General features: G+C 40.1%; 1 long non-coding RNA gene across 2 annotated transcripts in view; it reads left to right on the forward strand.

The window, feature by feature from the left end:
* Positions 1-18,106, forward strand: part of LOC110342865 — a 118,679-nt gene that overhangs the window by 17,181 nt on the left and 83,392 nt on the right. For both annotated transcript variants that reach the window (XR_005874982.1, XR_005874983.1), the window contains exon 2: positions 3,921-4,005. This is a non-coding gene — a long non-coding RNA (uncharacterized LOC110342865). The remainder of the gene's footprint in view (positions 1-3,920; positions 4,006-18,106) is intronic.

Raw genomic sequence — 18,106 nt, forward strand, 5'->3', positions numbered from 1 at the left:
GGAACACCCCAGTTTTCTTGAGGGATACTGCATTTTTTGATCCATGAAATATTGTACTTTAAGTAAAGTTGGCAGGTCCTATGGGGGCATGCAGAACAGAGCAATTTGGTGAAGGTTGAAGAAATTATGTGTAGGATTAGAATTGAACCTAGAGAACCCTGATCCCCTGTTTTAGATGTGTTTTACCTTGAGCAAGTATGTAATTTCATGATGCCTCACTCCTCCATCCTCACCCTAGATAATGAGAGCAAAAATGTATTATAACAGTGTCGCACCTGCTGTGCGGCCTGCATCCGAGAATGTAGTGAGGTGGTCGGGATAGATGACACAGAGACCGGTTGGTTGCTTTAAGAAAAACTTTATGGTTCCCAAGTCAGCTTAGGAGGAGACTCCAAGTCCGCTTAGGAGAGAGAAGTCTCTCAGGAGAAGTCTCTCCAAGAAAAATCGCTTCCCTTTTTAAGGACTTCTGCCATCCATCTACATACAATTCTTTCCAGACTTCTCACCCTCCTTGCTGGTGGTTTAATCTCCGGCCCCAGAATCGGGGGAGACACAGCAGGGGAACAGGAAGAGGCATCTAGCCGTAGGAGGTGTGAAAGTCATGGTATCTCAGTGAGTGAGCCCTTATCTGAGCCCTATCAAGAGCTTCATAGCACTGAATTGTTTTCAGTAAACATTACACAGCTGCCTGCTCCCAGGCTGAAGGGGAAGTGGGTTTCTGCTCAAGGTCTGGTGTCCCCACATAACAGTGTTTACCTCATTGGAGGGTTGTGGAGCCTGTACATCATATTCAGTGCCTGGCTTCTTATGGGTGCTTATTAATAGTGATCTACGCTATTGCAGAGAGGCAAAAGTGAGCACTGACTCTAAGTGCCAAGCTTGGACCAATGACACCAGTACACTACAGGTTCCAGCCACCTTGGTCTGATTTTGAATTCTGCCAGGCTGGCCCTAAGTTTGAATGTGGTTGCTAATTGGCTATGCAGCATTGCATAAATTGCTTAATATTTGAAAGTTGCTGTTAGCTCATCTGTGAAATAGGGAGCATTATGATAAGAGTATTCACTTTATGGACCATTTTTACATATAAATGAGTTGCTAGTGAATCCTCAAACTATGTCTTGCGTTTGACTGAAATAACTATTATGATTTTCTAGAAGCTACCACTCAGATAGGATAATCCAGTGGTAAAGGACGCAAATTATGTGAAAGCCCCTATAATCAAAGTGTTGGATGGAGCTCATGTGCTCATGTTTCCAGGCTACAGCCTACCACTTGTTTGTCATATAGCTGAACCCTGTGAGTGGTTAGTACACTCGTGGGTTGAGGAAGAAGCCACGAGAAAGAAGGGCGGTTGGCTTGAGAATACCAACAAGTGAGAGATTGTACCTACAGGACTGGAAAGGACCACAGTTTCATATGTTTCAGCCTCATGCTAATGTAACACCCCCATCCCATACTTCCCCAAACCTCTTTGCATTACGCTGGCAATGGAGACCCATTGCAGTTCATCTTGGGAAAGCCTCCAGTTAGTGGGAAGTTCCTGAGATCAGATGTGGCAAAGCCCAAAGAAACAGTCACTCAGGCACTTGGAAATACTGTTTTCTTCTTATAAAATACTTTAGATTGATTTTTATTGATCAGCCAATTTGGGGGATGTTAATACTCCCAATTGGTGAACCACAATTTTTTTTCCATGACATACTCAATGCTTTATTTGCAATCAAAAGCTTTTTGAATCACACAGGAAAATAAGTAGTTTCTTGTTGAATCAAATAAACACCCTATTTGTTTTGTATTAGCCTCAAGCTGCTCTCAAAATCAGTTTTTTCTTGTGCTACTTGTATGAAAAGGAGCATCAGTCTTACTATCTAGCCATATGTAATAGTTCTGAACTTGCTTAACAATAGCTGGTTAATGTTGTTAGTTTGAATTATCTGTGCCCATGCCAACTCTCAGGCCTGATTTCACTGAGTATAAAATGTTCCACACCAGACATGGAGACCCTCTGCAGTGATCCAGTTTCCCCCATGATTGATCATCCCAGGCAAGTACTTTGGGTCACTAGCATGCAGAGCCTGGCATGACCAGCTCTCAGATTTTCTCACCTAGTAGGGCCTGGAATTATAGGGATAGAATTACAACTTCATGGATTACTGATGGTGCTGATAATAACCTAATGTTGATAACAAGAGGGCTTCTGGTGTTTTCTTTGATTCCCAGACCTGTTGTAGAATATTAATTTAAGGTGTGTTACTTTTGTTTATGCTCTGGAACATTTGCTTAATGATGCAAAGATGTGTTTGATTAAATAAAATTCACCTGCGGTCAGGAGGCTGGGTCAGCAACTAGTCAACAGGAAGTTGTAGGGAGGAGCCAGGTAAAGAAGGGTTTATAAGGAGTGGGCAAGCATGCGCAGGAGGACTTTTTGGAAGACTCCGAGGAGGTGAGCTAGGTGAGCTGCATGCTATTCAGCTTCTTTGGGAAGCAGGATTCTACCTCAACCTTTGAATCTTGAGTTCTTTAGCGGGGTGGAGATTTAAATAAGTTTCCTTAGTAGCTTTGAAAGAGTCGGTGCCTGAGGGAACAGAATACTCTCAGGGTACGGCTCTTGTGGCCTAGTGGAGCTGCAGTTGCTGAATTGGATATCCATGGATTAAAGGTCGAAACAAACAGACCCACATAGAATAGTTACGGGGGAGAAAATACCATATACTGGATGTGGGTACAACAGCACCCTTTGCTAGACACCATAATGACTGATTCTTTGATGGTTCTTCAGCAGATAGCTGTGATCCTGCCTGCTGCAAGCATGGCAGCTATCCAGTTAATTCTTCAGTAGGCTTGCAACCCATTTAATCAATATGGATGCTATAATCAACTAGGCAGTACTAAAAGTTCCATAAAGTCAAAACATTCTGGTTGCCATTTCATCTCTATGTTTTAGTGTTAGCTAATCTCGTGTCTCATGACTTAATACCTTTCAGCCTCTATTATTCCTGGATCCCATTATTTCCATTAACATACAGAGGCATTAAAATGTCAATGATATTTCACATTATTCATTAAGATATTACTAAAATATGTTGACAGTATTATAATATTTAAATGTTTCCAATTATTTACTGCTATATTTGATTTTTATACATTGAACTTGTATACTATGATCTTGTTAAATGCATTTTTTATCATAGTAAATTAATTGTAGCCTTCTTAGGATTTTGTTCACATGTCATCTCTGCATAAACATTTTACTTCTTTTGGGGGGGGAGCATCGAGACAGGGTTTCTTTGTGGCTTTGAGGCTGTCCTGGAACTTGCTCTTGTAGACCCGATTGGCCTCGAACTCTTAAAGATCCACCTGCCTCCGCCTCCTGAATGCTGGGATTAAAGACATGGCACACCAACACCCAGCACATTTTACTTCTTACATTGTAATTTTTATAGATGTATAGACTTATTTCTACTTCATCATCAAGACTTCAGTACAGCATAAAATGAAGGTGGCAGGGACTATCTTTGCCATGCTTACTGTGTATTACCTTTATAATTTCCTTCCATCCCTACTTCTAAAATTTAAACAGATGCTACATTTTGTCAAAAATTCCTGCTCCTATTGAGATATTCAAGTGATTTTTTTTCATTTACTTAATCTACTAGTGAGACCATCCATTCTTTAAATTTTCTTTGCAGGATTAAAAAAATTATGAATTATACATCTAATAGTAGGGGGCTGTTCATATTTTGTATTATATCTTATCTGGTTGTGATAGGTTGTGTTTTCAAAGCAAAGTCTATTTTTTATGAATATTAACATAATTATTCATAATTTCTAATTTTTGAGAACTTATAAGCTCTGTAAGGATGGTCATGTTTGGATCTGTGATACTGAAAGTGTACCTTTTCCTTATTCTTTGTTAGTAGAAGACTTTCAACTTATCACAAAATGACTTGGATGCTGGGCATGGAGCTTCAGTCCTTCAATTCCAGCACTTGAGAAGTAGAGGTAGGTGATCTCTCTGAATTCATGGCTAGCCTGGTCTACACATCAAGTTCCAGGCTAGCCAAGGCTACAATAGTGAGACCCTGACTCAAGAAAAAAAGCAGCTTAGTTTTGTTGATTTTCTATATTGTGTTTTCCGTCATATGGATTTTATTTTTATTTTCATTGTATTTTTCTTCTACTTTGTCAATTATCCTGGCTTAGTTTATTGTTTTCTAACTTCTTGTGAAATAAATTTAGACTTTCATTTTATAACTTTCTTCACTTCTGTGTGAGTCTTTAAAGCTGGGGAGATGTGGTTGCTGATATTTGCTGTTTCTGCACTCATAGACGCACTCACAGGAGAGCCCGATCTAGACATGCCTCAGTTCAATTCTCTTCTAAGGTGACTTTGGGTTTTATGAAGTTGACAAAGCTGTCTCACTGACCCAGCATTGTTGGGGAACACAAATGAGAGCATGAGACAAACAATGACTATAATACTTTCTTTGGTTTCACGTGCTCTTCTTCAATGACAGCCAGGTTTTCATCTAGTGGTGAGGATATTAACCTTTGTGTATTCTTTGGGAAGTCACTAAGTTGTGGTGTTATGGGTAGGAGGACAATGCTAAAGGGACCTTTGGACAAACCCTTAGCTTCTGCCCTGGCTTCTCTCTCTTGTTAGATTTATATTTCATATTTTTATTTGAAAAAATGTAAATTTTTCAAGGTGCCTCACATATTTCATCTACACTTAGGATTTTTCCTTTATTAATTACTAATTTTCTAATTCTGTAGTTCCCTCTTAATCCTTAATTAGGTTAGCTAATGTTATATATTAATTATTATGGTCTTTTAGCCAAGGAATCTGCTCATAACACATTTAACCCTATTATTTAATTTTAAAAATTATTCTGTTATTTGTGGGTTACCAATCTATTATCTTTTGAGCTTTTAAAGATTGTTTTTCTCTTTTAGATTTCTGTGTTGCATGAACATATGTTCAGTAAAACTCTGCAATTTTGAATGTGGCCTGGTTCTAATTTATAATGTTATTTCTTTGTTTTTTTTAGATATTTAACAGTTTCAATGTATGTGTTATTTCTGATTCAACAGTTAATTAAGAGAGATCCCCCCCCCCCCCATTTCTAAAGACTTGACTTTTCTACATTTCCGTGCTTGTCACTTATGTATTGCTTTATTATGCTGCTGCTTAGAATGAGGTTTGTATTATAACAGCTTCCTGGGATTTATGTTTAAAAGATGCTAATTTTGTAAATGCACCCATAGCAACCTAGAAAGACACAATTTTCATGATATTGTTCCCATGTTTTGCTTCCTTGTTTTCATATGCTTTCTTTGTCAGAGAGCTAAAAAGGTACATTTAAGCCTCTTGTTTTACGCTTTTCGTTGGGTTCTCTTTGTGTTTCCCATGATTTTACTTTACAAATGTTGACATTTTGCTCTTCGATTACTAATGGTGTGTGATTGTATTAGCTCCCCAGTTTGTAGTTACCATCATTATCAGGTGACTGCTCCTACCCTCCATGCAGTGCTTGGAACCCAGAATTGCTTCTGTCTATCAGCAACTTCACAACTGATAACTTTCTCTACTCAACCATATGCTCTGGGTTAGAAGTATTGTTCGGAGGAAATAGAAGTGGTGTGGCTGCTTCTCTGCCCTAGGTCTTGCATGTATTGTTTGTCCTTGTAGTGAAGAAGATTTTCTGCAAGTTCTTGACTTCTCAGTCCAGTGAAGCCCAATGCTTCTATCTACCCCAGGTGGGAGTCCTTAAGATCCCTCACTTTTCTTTTTCTCCTCCTCCTTCTTGCTAAGTTTTATAAGCATTGAGAATAAATCCTTGAATAAGATACAAATCCAAAGCTGCCTCCCTTGCCCTGAATAAATAGGTTTATTATAATGCAGACAAAAACAGAAGAAACAAATGTATACAAAAGGAACATGTGAATATATAGGCAAAACTGGATAAAAGAAAATTACTTGAGCATAGATTGCTAGTAACATACCTTAAACATTTTATTAACATCTGTTTATTGCACATAATAATGGGTTTCATTATGGCACCTTCATACATACAGAATATGTGTTTATATTACATTTTCCCCAATTACCTTCTCTTGTTTCCCTGATGCTCCCACTGAACCTGTTCCTCTTCCTACCTCCTACTCCTCCTTTTATGCCTTCATTGGTTTGTTTATTTTGATGCCCCAATTAATGCTATAAGGATTGTTCACAGGGTACCAGATGGGGGGATTATTTATCAAAGCAGGAGTTCCTCACCAGTGGCTACAGCACTCAAGAAAATACCTTCCTCTCCCACTGACCATTAAGTACCTAAAGATGCTCAGGGAGAGGTGAGGTTCCATTATGTGCAGACAGATCTTCGTGAGGGAGCCTTAAAAGATTCCTTTTATCTACTCATACTCTCAACAGTCATGTTGACAGGTCCAATCTTGCACGGGTTTTGTGTGATAATCTCTACTGCTGTGTGATCAAGCCTGCAACAGTGATGGTATGTTTGAGATGAAGCATTCTCTCACTTCTCTCCTTCAACTGACTCTCACATTCTTTCCTTTATTCAGTGATGTTCTCTAACTGTGGAATAGGTGATACAGATTCTGTCTTTGGCTGGTATTTAAGTCTTTTATTCTCAGCTCCTTGACCACTAATACACCTCTGCAATTAATACTGACCATTGCAAAAAAGAAAGTTTTCCAACCAAAGCTGATAATAGCACTAATCTATGAGCATCGGCATAAACATTTAAACAACAGCATGATGGACACATTCTGTCCAATTAGCATAATGACGGCTTCCTCACTAGGGTCTATGACTTCCCCATCTTCGGATACCGTGACCTTCCCCTGTGGAACTGGTCTCGTATTTGATCAGAGAACAGAACCACCGTTACTGAGTTGCCGCTGTTGCTTCAGTGGGCACCTGTTTCCCTGCCACTCCATAGTGTGGTACTCAGAGTCTACAGCTATGAAACACCTTTGAAATAAAAACGGAAGGCAGAACACTGTGGGGGAAAAGGGTTAAGTGATGGGATGGCGTAGGGACATGGTAGACAGGAAGAGAAGGGGCCTGGAGATAAATAAAAACTAAGATTGTATGAAAAAAATCCAGAAATAAGTCTGACACTGGGTAAGCTAATTAAAAAAATAATGAAAAAGTGCTTAAGCAGAAGTGGGTAGATAAAGCTGCTCTCAGAGGCTATGGATTCTTAAGTGGGTCCCTCCTCTAGAAAACCCTGACCTATAGGGTGCCTAGTCTTCATCTAAGGCCCATTTGGCATTCTCAAAGCAGTTTTCCTCCATTGCTATTTGGCTGCCATCTCAGGTCGCGTGTAGTAACATGGTAGTGGCAATAAACTTCCACTGTCCTCCCTTCAGGATTAAATGCAGAAATTTAGATAGAATATTGTTTCTCTCTCTGGGAGCCCTAGCATGTTCCTGCCTCCTCCTAGCTCTGGTCCTTTTGTGTGACCATCTTTAAGCCAATCACTGTAGCCAGGAGAATGAGACATACAGAATATGCTCATTCTATGCTCACCTTTATATCTGGGCATTGGCGCATCTCAGGGTACGTGAACCACAGGGCAGGGGTGGTTTCAGAGGGAAATGGGGGGTACATCACCAGCACAACAGCAAATAGTGGGAGACCAAATGCTTCCAATAACATGCCTAATCTGTCCAAGCAGCTTTGAGCTTCTAGATATTAAACCAGATTGAAAGAAATAATGTGACACCAGGATACTGTCATTTATGGAACATATTTTGGGGGGCAATGATATATTAGTCACAGAAAAATCAGATTTATCATGATTCAAGTGCTGTCTCAATCTTTATAGTCTTTATAATCATTTAGTGATATCTTTCCAGGGAAACCAACAGAGGAGAAATGATGTCTCACTCAGTCTGGCTACCACTGGCAATTTTGAGAGATATTGTTTTGAAAACCTGTTTATTATATGTGTTGAGAAACTACAAATTGCTTTCAACATGTTTTTTCAGAGAGGTGTGAAGTGTTCTGAAAGCTGTCAACAAAATGTCAGGTGGGCCAATAGAGAGAGCAGAGGCATTGTGGTTTCATGGTGACTTACATTCCACCTCAGTCTGATTGGCCGACCCGAGCCAGGGTGAAAAGATGAAGTGCTGAGTGAGCTCCCTGCTAATGGTTTCTGTGGGAGACTCGCCACCTTCATCATTGTGATTCTAAGGGGAATACATAGCTCCAAAGACATCAGCATGCCTCTGCTTGCGTAGCAAAACTCATAGCGGGAAAAGAGACCTCAGCACAAATTTCTTTGGGCATCTTTTACTAACAGACTTGGGCCAACTAAGTGATTCTTCAAAAGATTTTCAAATTTCCACAAAGGCAAATAAAATTAATCATAAAATATTCATCATGATTTTTGCCAATATTTTAGGGCACAAGTGTAACTGTTGTTGTGCCAGGGCAGTGATCTGGCAGTACTGGCTGCAGAGAGCCCTGGTGCATAGACTACATAGCAGCAGAGGAATGAACAGAGGCAAGATAGAGCCATTAAATACAGGCGTTTCCAGGGCCTCACTGCCAGCCAGAGCAAGCATTTAGGCAGTCATTGAACAGAGAGCCGTAAACTGGAGCCATAAACTCAGTAAACTGGACTCATGATTTTAGGGCAATTTTTTTCTTGGGATCTTGAAGGGTGAAAATCACTGGGTTGAATTATTTGTCATTCGTGCTATTTATGCAAATTAAATTCACATACTGCAATACTTGTTGGAAGGATTGTGTGCCGACAAGACAATGGTCATTCCCGTGGTGCCAAGGACTTCTAAGGAACTGGCCTGCAAACGTCGATGGCCAAGAAGGAAGTGAGAAGCCAAGCGTGCTGGCATCCTAGCTGACTCAGATCTCTGATACCCACCCCCACCCCCAGTTTGTCTCTCCCTCTTTCTCATGCCTCATGTGCTTGGATGTAAAGGCCTGAGTAGTAGGCTCAAAAGGGGAACTGTTTGAGATATTTGCAGTTCCCAGCCTTGTATATTTTGGGTCCCTTCTCTTGGGATTACTTTCCCTCTACTTTGGAAGCCGTAGAGAAGAAGTCTCCCAGAAAGTTTTGCTTCACTCACACTTCAGCCTGAGCCTCAATAAAGAGAGAAAGGAGATAAGAAAAGTGACTGCAGTGAGGGCTTCAGAACTTTTGGAATCCTCGCCACAGAAAAATCCAGCCCCTTTCCATGATCATGACTAGGAATACACACTGGTCAGTCTGACATCACTGTTCACATCCTTTCTCCTGTTCTTTGCTACTCACAAATAGAGCGTGAAAGACAGGCAGACAGGTGCGGCAAGGCAAAGGATGTGATTGCAATGGTTGCATTAAGGATGGGGGATGGGAGCATGATGGAGGCCTCTGGTGCTGGGCTGGGGTTCTTGGGGTTGTGATGTTACAAAAATCATAGCAGAGAAATAACCATAATGAGGCTCTGTTGAGAGATGCCAGCAAGAGTGCCAGCAAGAGCCTGGTGGCTGCTGTGGTCAGCAGATGTGTCAGTCTTTCTGGACTTTTCGCTGACAAGCCTACCTAGAGTTTCCGCTTCAGTCACTGCCATTGAGAAGGGCATGTTGTTGGTTCTTCTTGTCTTCAGGGGATTGTGGGCCAGTGACAGAGGAGGTGCAAGCCCCAGCCCCCTCCCTCAACAAAGTCAGCTGGCGGAAGCTGAAAGCATAAAGACTAGAGAAGATTGACTCAGAGTCCTCAGGCAAATCATGACCTGATCAACGTTTTTACATTTAGTCGCAATGCTACAGAGATATGGAAGTCAAGGGAAATTAGTTCAGAAAGAAAAAGTGGCTCCTTATTTGCTGGCCTGTTTCACAAAAGAGCACAGATTTGAGATGAGGAGACATGCTGTACAAACCAAGAAGGTAATTTCCATAAAACAAGTTGCTTCCACCTGTCACTCTGCACCTGTCTCTAGTACTTTGGAGATAGCATGTTAACAGTGGCCCTGGCTTCTCAGTCACGGAAAGGAAAAGCAAACTGATGAAAGCAAATAGTGACTCATTGTCCAGAGACAGATGAAGACCTTCAGACACAAGTCAACCAGGGCTCTTCCCTTAGTTCTAGGCCTTTCTGCCTGCACTGCTGTCCTGTGGGATGTCTGTGTTTAAAGAGTGGCTTTCTACAGTTCAGAGGTTTCTTGTTTACACATGGCTCCATCCTGAGGAGGAAAGCTTCTCTTTTCCAAACAATGAAAAGTTCTGAAAGCAGCCAGACCAAATACCTTGACAGTGTGTAGCTGTGGCTTGTTCTACAGCAGGGCTCCCACGTGACTCCTCCAATGGTTGTCTTTGGGTGAAATTTCATTTCACATTGGAAATTGTTTTTCAGGCACAAGGGCCTACATCTACCTGATTGCATGCTTTGTCTTGGAGCTCATTGTTATCCTGGGTGTCAGGATTTCTTTGGCTTATTTTATTTTAATTTTCCTCAATATTTCCTCCTCCCATAGAAGCTAATTCTAATATGTTTTATGCACATTCTTTCACACCACCTTCCACATGTTTATTCAGATAAGTCTGTCTTAAAAATATAGACTGTGGTTGTGTTTTTATTTATGCAGATGTTTCTCTGCTGTAGACCTCATTTTGTTGTTTATTTTTCCTACTTAGTCTGTTTTATAGATTTATCCATGTTGCTGTACAAAAAAATCCAATTCATTTTCACTCCTCCTCCAGGATATCATTCCATTATGGGTAAATGCCACAATTATTTTTCCCGACAGAGAGAATGCCAGGTTGTTTTCTTTTCCGGTTATCGCAAACAACACGGTGGTGAACCTTCCTGCTGTTTTCTCAGTGTCTTTAGGTTTATGCCAAAGTTTCTTCCAGATAAATGTCAGGTATGAAGCTACTTCCTGCCCCTCCCTCCTGCCACAGTGCCTCCAGATGTGAGACTGAACTAGATTGTAATTGCTTTGTTTGGGCCAATAAATGGGTGTTTTGTGTCTGTATCAACTCCTTTGTGTTCCATTGAAAGACAAGCGACCACTATCTGAGCTGATGAGACCACAGGATAAAAGCGTGGTGTTTTACATTTTCCTCATTAAGTTCTCTGAAAATAAGCTGAACATCTCTTCATATTTTGGGATTTCTTTTATGTGATTTCCCCCATGTTCATTTGTGTCCCGCCCCACCCTTTGCTTGCTGATATTTTAGAGAAAATAAAGAATTTTACTTGGAAATCACAATGTATTTAGCTGTATTGTTGGCATCTAGGTTATTTCTAGTTTGATAAAACAGAAGAGTGATTTATTATTTGAAAACTCTATCAATATAATTTTCCTTAGTAACAGACCAACATAAAGGAATTAATTCATCTTAATAGGGAAGAAGAAACATTTGGCAAAATTTTGAAGTACTTTTTGATGAAACTCTCTGAAAGCCAGGAGCAAAATAGCATTTCCTCAACCTGATAGAATATTTATTAAAATCAACAACAAACAACCCAGGTGTGGTGGCTCCTGCTGGCAATCCTGGCACTCTGGAAGTCATGTTAGGAAAGGCACAAGTTTGAGGCCACCCTGAATTGTATAGCCCAGGTCTCAGAGAGGTAGAGAGAAGAAAAGAGAAGAGAGACAGAGGGAGGAAAGAGAGAAGAGAAAGAGGGAGAGAGAAGAGAGAGAGAGATGCTGCTTCCCCTGAAAGAAAAATGGAAAAGGAAAAAGACAAGAAGAAAAATAAAAGCTTACAGGTAGTGCAGTATTCATCAGTGGCAGAATAAATCACTTCTGCCCAACTTAAAAATGGAAAAGGCTTGATAACCCAGCAGAGTGCTGTCTTTCCCCCTCCTCCATGCATTCTTCCCTCCTTTTCTCTTTTATTACCTTCCTACCTTGCCCTCTATCCTCCTCTCTCTCTGATTCCTTTTTCTGATAGAAATTTGCTGTATAGGCCTGGCTAGCCTCGAACACTGGTCTTCCTGCTGCAACTTCACAGTTGCTGGGATCAGAAGTGTCCACAACCACACATGCCTCCTGGACTACTTTCATCATTGCCAGTGTAATAAAGCAAGAAAAAGAAATGTGGCATATAGACCTGGGGAGATGTGAAACTCTGTTTGTAGATGCTGCAACTACCTTCATAGAAAGTCAACATGAATTTACGAAAATGCTCTAAGAACTGTAAAATGAAGAAGCACAAGATCAATAATTAAAATTAACTTGTATTTCACTAGCATCAGAATTGAAGCTGAAATGCTACCAGAGGTTTTATCAGGAGAATAAAGTTATTTATATGGAAATTAAGAAGTACGAGAAAATAAAAATACACAGTAAGCATATGCTTGTATTTTTCAGTATATTGAAAATTATTGCTAGAGGAAATTTAAAAGGTTTAAGAAGTGAAACAATGCTCTGTGTAATGAATAAAAGGAGTCAATATTATTAAGATGCCAACTCTCTTGAAATGGTTCTATAGAGCCAATGCAATCCCCATCAAAATCCTAACACGTAGAACAGGAAACCATTTTACTGTGAATAAGAGCAACTGAGACTTTCAATATCTGATTTCCAGAATTATGAGGAAATAAGGTAGATGCTTAGCTCAATGGTATAAAGAGTCTAGAAATAAACTTGTACATGTCAATGGATCTTCAAGAAAAGTGTTGCAATCGTTCAATATAGAGAGGCTAGGCTTTCTAATAATCAGCTGGATTGGTTGGTTAGTCACAAGGAAATTAGCTTTCATCTCAATCTCATGCTACTGATAAAACATGAGCACTAAAAGGATTTTTTTTAATAAAGGACAAACCTATAAACCTTATATGAATAAAGACAGGATCTTTATGATCTTGGATTTGGTAAGGGCTTCCTAAGCCAAGACACACAAAAACCCAGGAACTTTAGAAAGCAAAATTTGTAATAAATTTGACTTAATGAAAACTAAAACCTTTTGTCGTTTGAAAGATTCTGTTAAGAAAAGGAGGGCATCTGCTTTTGGCAAGGGCAAGGATGTTTGTCAATTATATATTGGTGAGAAGATTTATTACTAGCATTCATAAGTTTCTTAATTCAGTACTGAGAATCCAAACAGTGCAGTTAAAACATGGGCAAAGGATTTAATAAAATTCCTTGACTGTCAAAGGGAGAAAACAAGATAAATAACCATGTTACAAATGATTAGTATCATTTATCCTAAAAGAATTCTACTGGTTTGTTACCATGCTGGTATTGTTTAGGTGACCACATTGTTGAGATTTTAAGAATGTAGCTTCTCTGTCATATACAGAAGATACTTCTCTAAGTAGATGTCCTGGTCCTCTGGCTCTTATAGCCTTTCTGTGCCCTCTTCCTTGATCCTCCTGGAGCCTGTAGGTGTAGGGGTTGTGCTGTATATGTTATCATTTGGGGCTGGAAACCCCATAGTCAGTTGTTCTCTCAATTTTTGCCCAGTTGATCAGTTGGTTGATGGTTTCTGTAGATGCTCTCTGTTTTTTTTTTAAGAAGCTTCTTTTCTGTGGGTATAAGGATAAGCATTTAGATGCAGTTAGAAATTATATTGGTTTGTGAAAGTCTCAGTAGTAGGTTCTCTTTTCTAGTGTTGACATGATGAAGTGGATGTGGGAATTCTCACAAGGTCCCACGCTAGGTGAAGAGCTACAGGCAATTAATGGCTGCTTAGAGAGGGAGAATCAATTTTCTCCAAGGATAAGACCCCTGATAAGATTATCCAACTCAAACACATACGCACATGAGCAAAGCTAAATGGACTCGGTGGGTTTTATATGTATACGTTTGTATGCATGTATGTATATGTACACATGTTTATATGCATATGTATATATAACAATAAGAAGCAGTCATGAATTTGAGGAGAGTGAAGGAGGCACAGGAGGAGTTGGCACAGGGAGAGGAAGGTGTAGAAATGATGGAAGTGCAGCATTCATGTATGAAATTCTGAAAAAATTTCAATTAAAAGATAAGACAGTGAGATATGACTACAGTATAGTTAACTTATAAAAGGCTAACAGTATCATGGTCAAAGAGGAAGTGGTGCAGGATACAGCTTGAACTCCCGTGAACTGCTGGCATGAGCATAAGATGGCATGATTGCTTGGGAAGATAGTTTGATGAGCTCTCATAAAGGTAAAGATCTACCATTATCTTGCTATTTAACACAGATATGATCTGAAAATAACCCACATGTTCTCTAACAAGTGAATGGGTAAGTATATTGTGATATAGTCACACAATGGAGTATTCGTTAGGAATAAAAAGGAATCTAATACTGCAAGCAACAATATAGATGTAGATGAATATCACCATACAAGATGAAAGATGCCAAAGCCCAAAGACAGTCAATGCACTCTGTACTTTCATCTGATGACACTCTAGGAAAAGCCAAACTGCAGTAAAGGACATGGAATGGCATTAAGTAAAGCAAGAAGTTGAGGTGGGAACCACAAGGAGCTGTCTGGGCTGATGAAAATGTTCGGTGTCTTCTGCGTGTTGGTTAAAGTTTGCATATCATTTGCTGGGGCTCATCAAAATACATGTTTTAAGATGGGTAATTTTTTGTATGTTGGCTACACTTCAGTAAATCTTATTTAAAATAGTGTAGTGTTTATTGTGTTGATCTAAATGTTTCTGCATTATTGAACAGTGGGTGAGGTCTTGGAACCCTTTGGGGTGTGGTGGAGTATTGTGAAGAAAGGGGAATGCTCTGGTCTGCAGTGTCCACAACTCTATAGCAGGTCCTAGCACCTACGTGATGATGTCATGGTTCTTACTGGAGCCCCTATCAGTGACTTGTGAGCCACACTTGAGTGCACAGGTGAAAGCCTCAACTTTTCTGGTGAGAGCTGCTTTGCCCCAGCACAATTTAAGGAAGGGGAAGGGAAATGTCAATGCTCTTATGGAGAGACAGAAGAATGTTCTGGAATGTAGGTCAGGGTCTACCTGACTCAGGTGCATCTGCTGGTTATCAGAGGCCAACTGATCTAAGAATCTCTGATCCATCAGGACTATGCTAGGAACTTCAATTTGCTTCTAATGTCAAGAACACCACATCCTAGAAATACAAGCAGACGGGCAATTACTGTAATGCTCTTGGTGAGTACTATAATGTAAGATGTGTGCAGACCAGCAGAGGGCTGGCGCTGTCTTGAGTCCTAGCAACTTCACCTATTAAATTAGAGCCACAACAATAGCAACCTCCCAAGACTGCTGTGAAGAATTAATGGCATATCAAAAATGTGTTCTCAGACTACATATGGCACATGTTGCAGATGATGCAGGCATTCATGGATGGCTTGTTTTTCATTCCTGCTCCGCCTTATCTTTATCAAATGGAGGGTGGCTTGTGCCTAAATAAACAATTCATAGTAATAGCTGCCAGGTGCTGTGTAAACATTATACAGTTTAATCCGTATAATCTTTGTGCTGAGCTCACACTGTCGGCCCCATTTCTCTGCAGAAGAGCGAGGGTTCTCAAGGTTATAGAACTTGTCAAAAGTCACCCAACCAGTGAGCATGGGCTTTAGTGGAAGGCATCTAAAATGCGGGACTACATTCATTTAGTTTCTTCTTTGTTAGATTTGTGTAGGCCTGGCTATGTCTTTATGAAGGATTGCAAATCCACATTCCTATAGGAGCTGTCAGATGATGTAAAAGAGGGGAGATACTCGGAGAGTAGTCTGTGTTGTCATAGTCACCAACCCTACCTACTCCTCCCAAATCCAGCCTCAACTCTCACCTCACTACCCACCCAACTTCAGGTTGTCTCGTCTCCTCCTCCTCCTCCTCCTTATCCTGACTGCCACCTTCATCATAACCCAGTGAATCCAATTTGTATTGCCCAGCTGCTCCTGGACCTGGGGCCTGAAATATGGTAGACCCACAGGAGTTCACACCATTAAAGAAAACTAACCCCTTCCAAAAGCTCTCAAAAGCCGATAGATTCTTTGATGGTGGTAGGATTTCATGCCTCCCTCTCCCACTCCAAGCTGGGAGTTTGTCTGCCTTGATCTTGCACAGGTTTTGTGAAAGCTGTCACAGTCTTTCCAAGTTTATATGTTCAACTGTCTTGTGGTGTCCAGAAACCAACACTCCTGGCTCTTAAAACTTTTCTTCCTTCTCTAAGATTCTTGAGCTTGGGTGTGTGTGTCTGATATGTACATCTTATTTAGGTATGAACATTTCACAGTCTCACCTCTGCATATTCACAAGTTGTGTGCCTCTGTTGTTTAATTGCCATTGATTCCAAGAAGCAGCTTCTCTGAAGAGAGGTGAGAGATGCTCTGATGTACAGGTAGAGCAGTCAGTCACTAGGAGGTGTTTAAATACATTTAGCGGAACAGCAGTAACTCTCCACTACAGCCCATCTAGCCATAAGATCTTGGATCTGTTAACAGTGCAAGAATGCATTCCAGCTTATGGAGTAGGTCTTAGACGCAGTCAAATGTTATAATTGTACCACTGTCATGGAAGTGGGCACATCTTGTCAGGCCAGTAATTATTAGAACTTGTGGGGTTTACGTCTGGGTGAGAATGATCATTTCTTTTCTCCTCACATGTGTGCATAGCACCTTCTGCCACCCTGAAAGCTAGACGGTAGAACTGAAGCTTCCAGATAGGTACCAGTGAGATTTCCCTTGTTCTGTGACTAAAGTATGGAGTGTTTTCAGCAGCAGGGTCGTACTGTCGAGTTCTGGAGATTAACCAACAGCCCTGGAAGAAGCCTGTAATGTTTTGGGGTCTATGGGACTTCATTTGCAAGCAATTTGAGAAAAAGAAAAGGACACCTAAGTGGCATTTACAACTACAAATACAATCACTCTGACAATAACCTCTTGATAACATGTAAAGTCAAAATGTAGAAAATACAAAGCAAAGAAATAATGCTAAAAGCTGTAAGGGAAAATGAGCAACTCCTCTACAAGGACATACACACATCAGACCTTAGCAATGTGAAAGCCCAGAGACCACAGAACATTATATTTCAAGGCCTGGAAGAAAAATGGCTTCACTGACATTGCACACCCAGCAAAGTTATCATTTTAAATTGATGAAGAAATAAGGGCATTTTGTGATAGTTCATAGCTACTGTGCCAGCATTACAGAGGGGTTTTCCTTCTTCCTGCACTGGAGGGAGCCTTACAGCTGGAGCCATGCTCAACTCTGCTGTCTTTGGCTTATCACTGCTTCCTCTTCTGCTCTTTCCAGGCATCCTTTGTGAGTCTTTAAAGTGTCTTCCGTTTCCTCCTCTGAGGAGTGTCTGTTTCTTCTTCTTCACTGGCTCACAAGGGGCAGCTTCCACTCCATCTCAATGGGAAGTGGTCCACTTTCATCTGTCTTACTTATTTGGTTCTTTTTTCTTAAAGTCTCTATAAAGGTTTTTAAGTTTTATCTTTCGGAGAAAAGCCAACTCTTTGTTTTGCAATGTTTTTGTATTTTGTGTTTCTCTTGGTTTTTGGTACATTGGTGTTTTTTTAATTGGCATACATTCATTGGATATATCAATATGTTTCATAAAGGCATCCAGATATATCATGTATTTTGAGCGTATTAACTCCTGTGTATCCTAGGATTTCCCCCTTCCCTACTCCTACTAGCCTGGTTTCTCAGGTGGTCCTTCTTGTACTTTTCATATGAAATTATATACATGTAGTCTAATGTACACATATGAGACAAAACATGCAATATTTTTCTTTCAGGGTTTGACTTATTTCAGGTAATATGATGATCTACCGTTTCATCTATTTTACTGAAAATGAGTAATTTTGTTCTTCTTTATGGTTGAATAAAATTCCACTGTGTATACACACATTTTCTCTTTTAATCTGCTGGCAGACACCTAGGCTGAATCTATAAATTCGTTGCTGTTCATAGTGCTGAAACAAACATGATGTGCAAATAGCCTTATATTATGCTGATTAGACTTTTGGAGTATTTTCCAAGGAGAAGAATAGCTGGAGTATATGGTAATTCTGTTTTTGATTTTTTTGATACTTTAAGTTTATTCTTGAGAAACTCAAACACCCATATATTTTTTCTCCTCTTTTTTTAAAATTTAAATTAGAAACCATCTTGTTTTATATGTCAATCCCAG

This window comes from Mesocricetus auratus, unplaced genomic scaffold, assembly GCF_017639785.1.
Source record: "Mesocricetus auratus isolate SY011 unplaced genomic scaffold, BCM_Maur_2.0 Super-Scaffold_100691, whole genome shotgun sequence".
Taxonomy (NCBI): domain Eukaryota; kingdom Metazoa; phylum Chordata; class Mammalia; order Rodentia; family Cricetidae; genus Mesocricetus; species Mesocricetus auratus.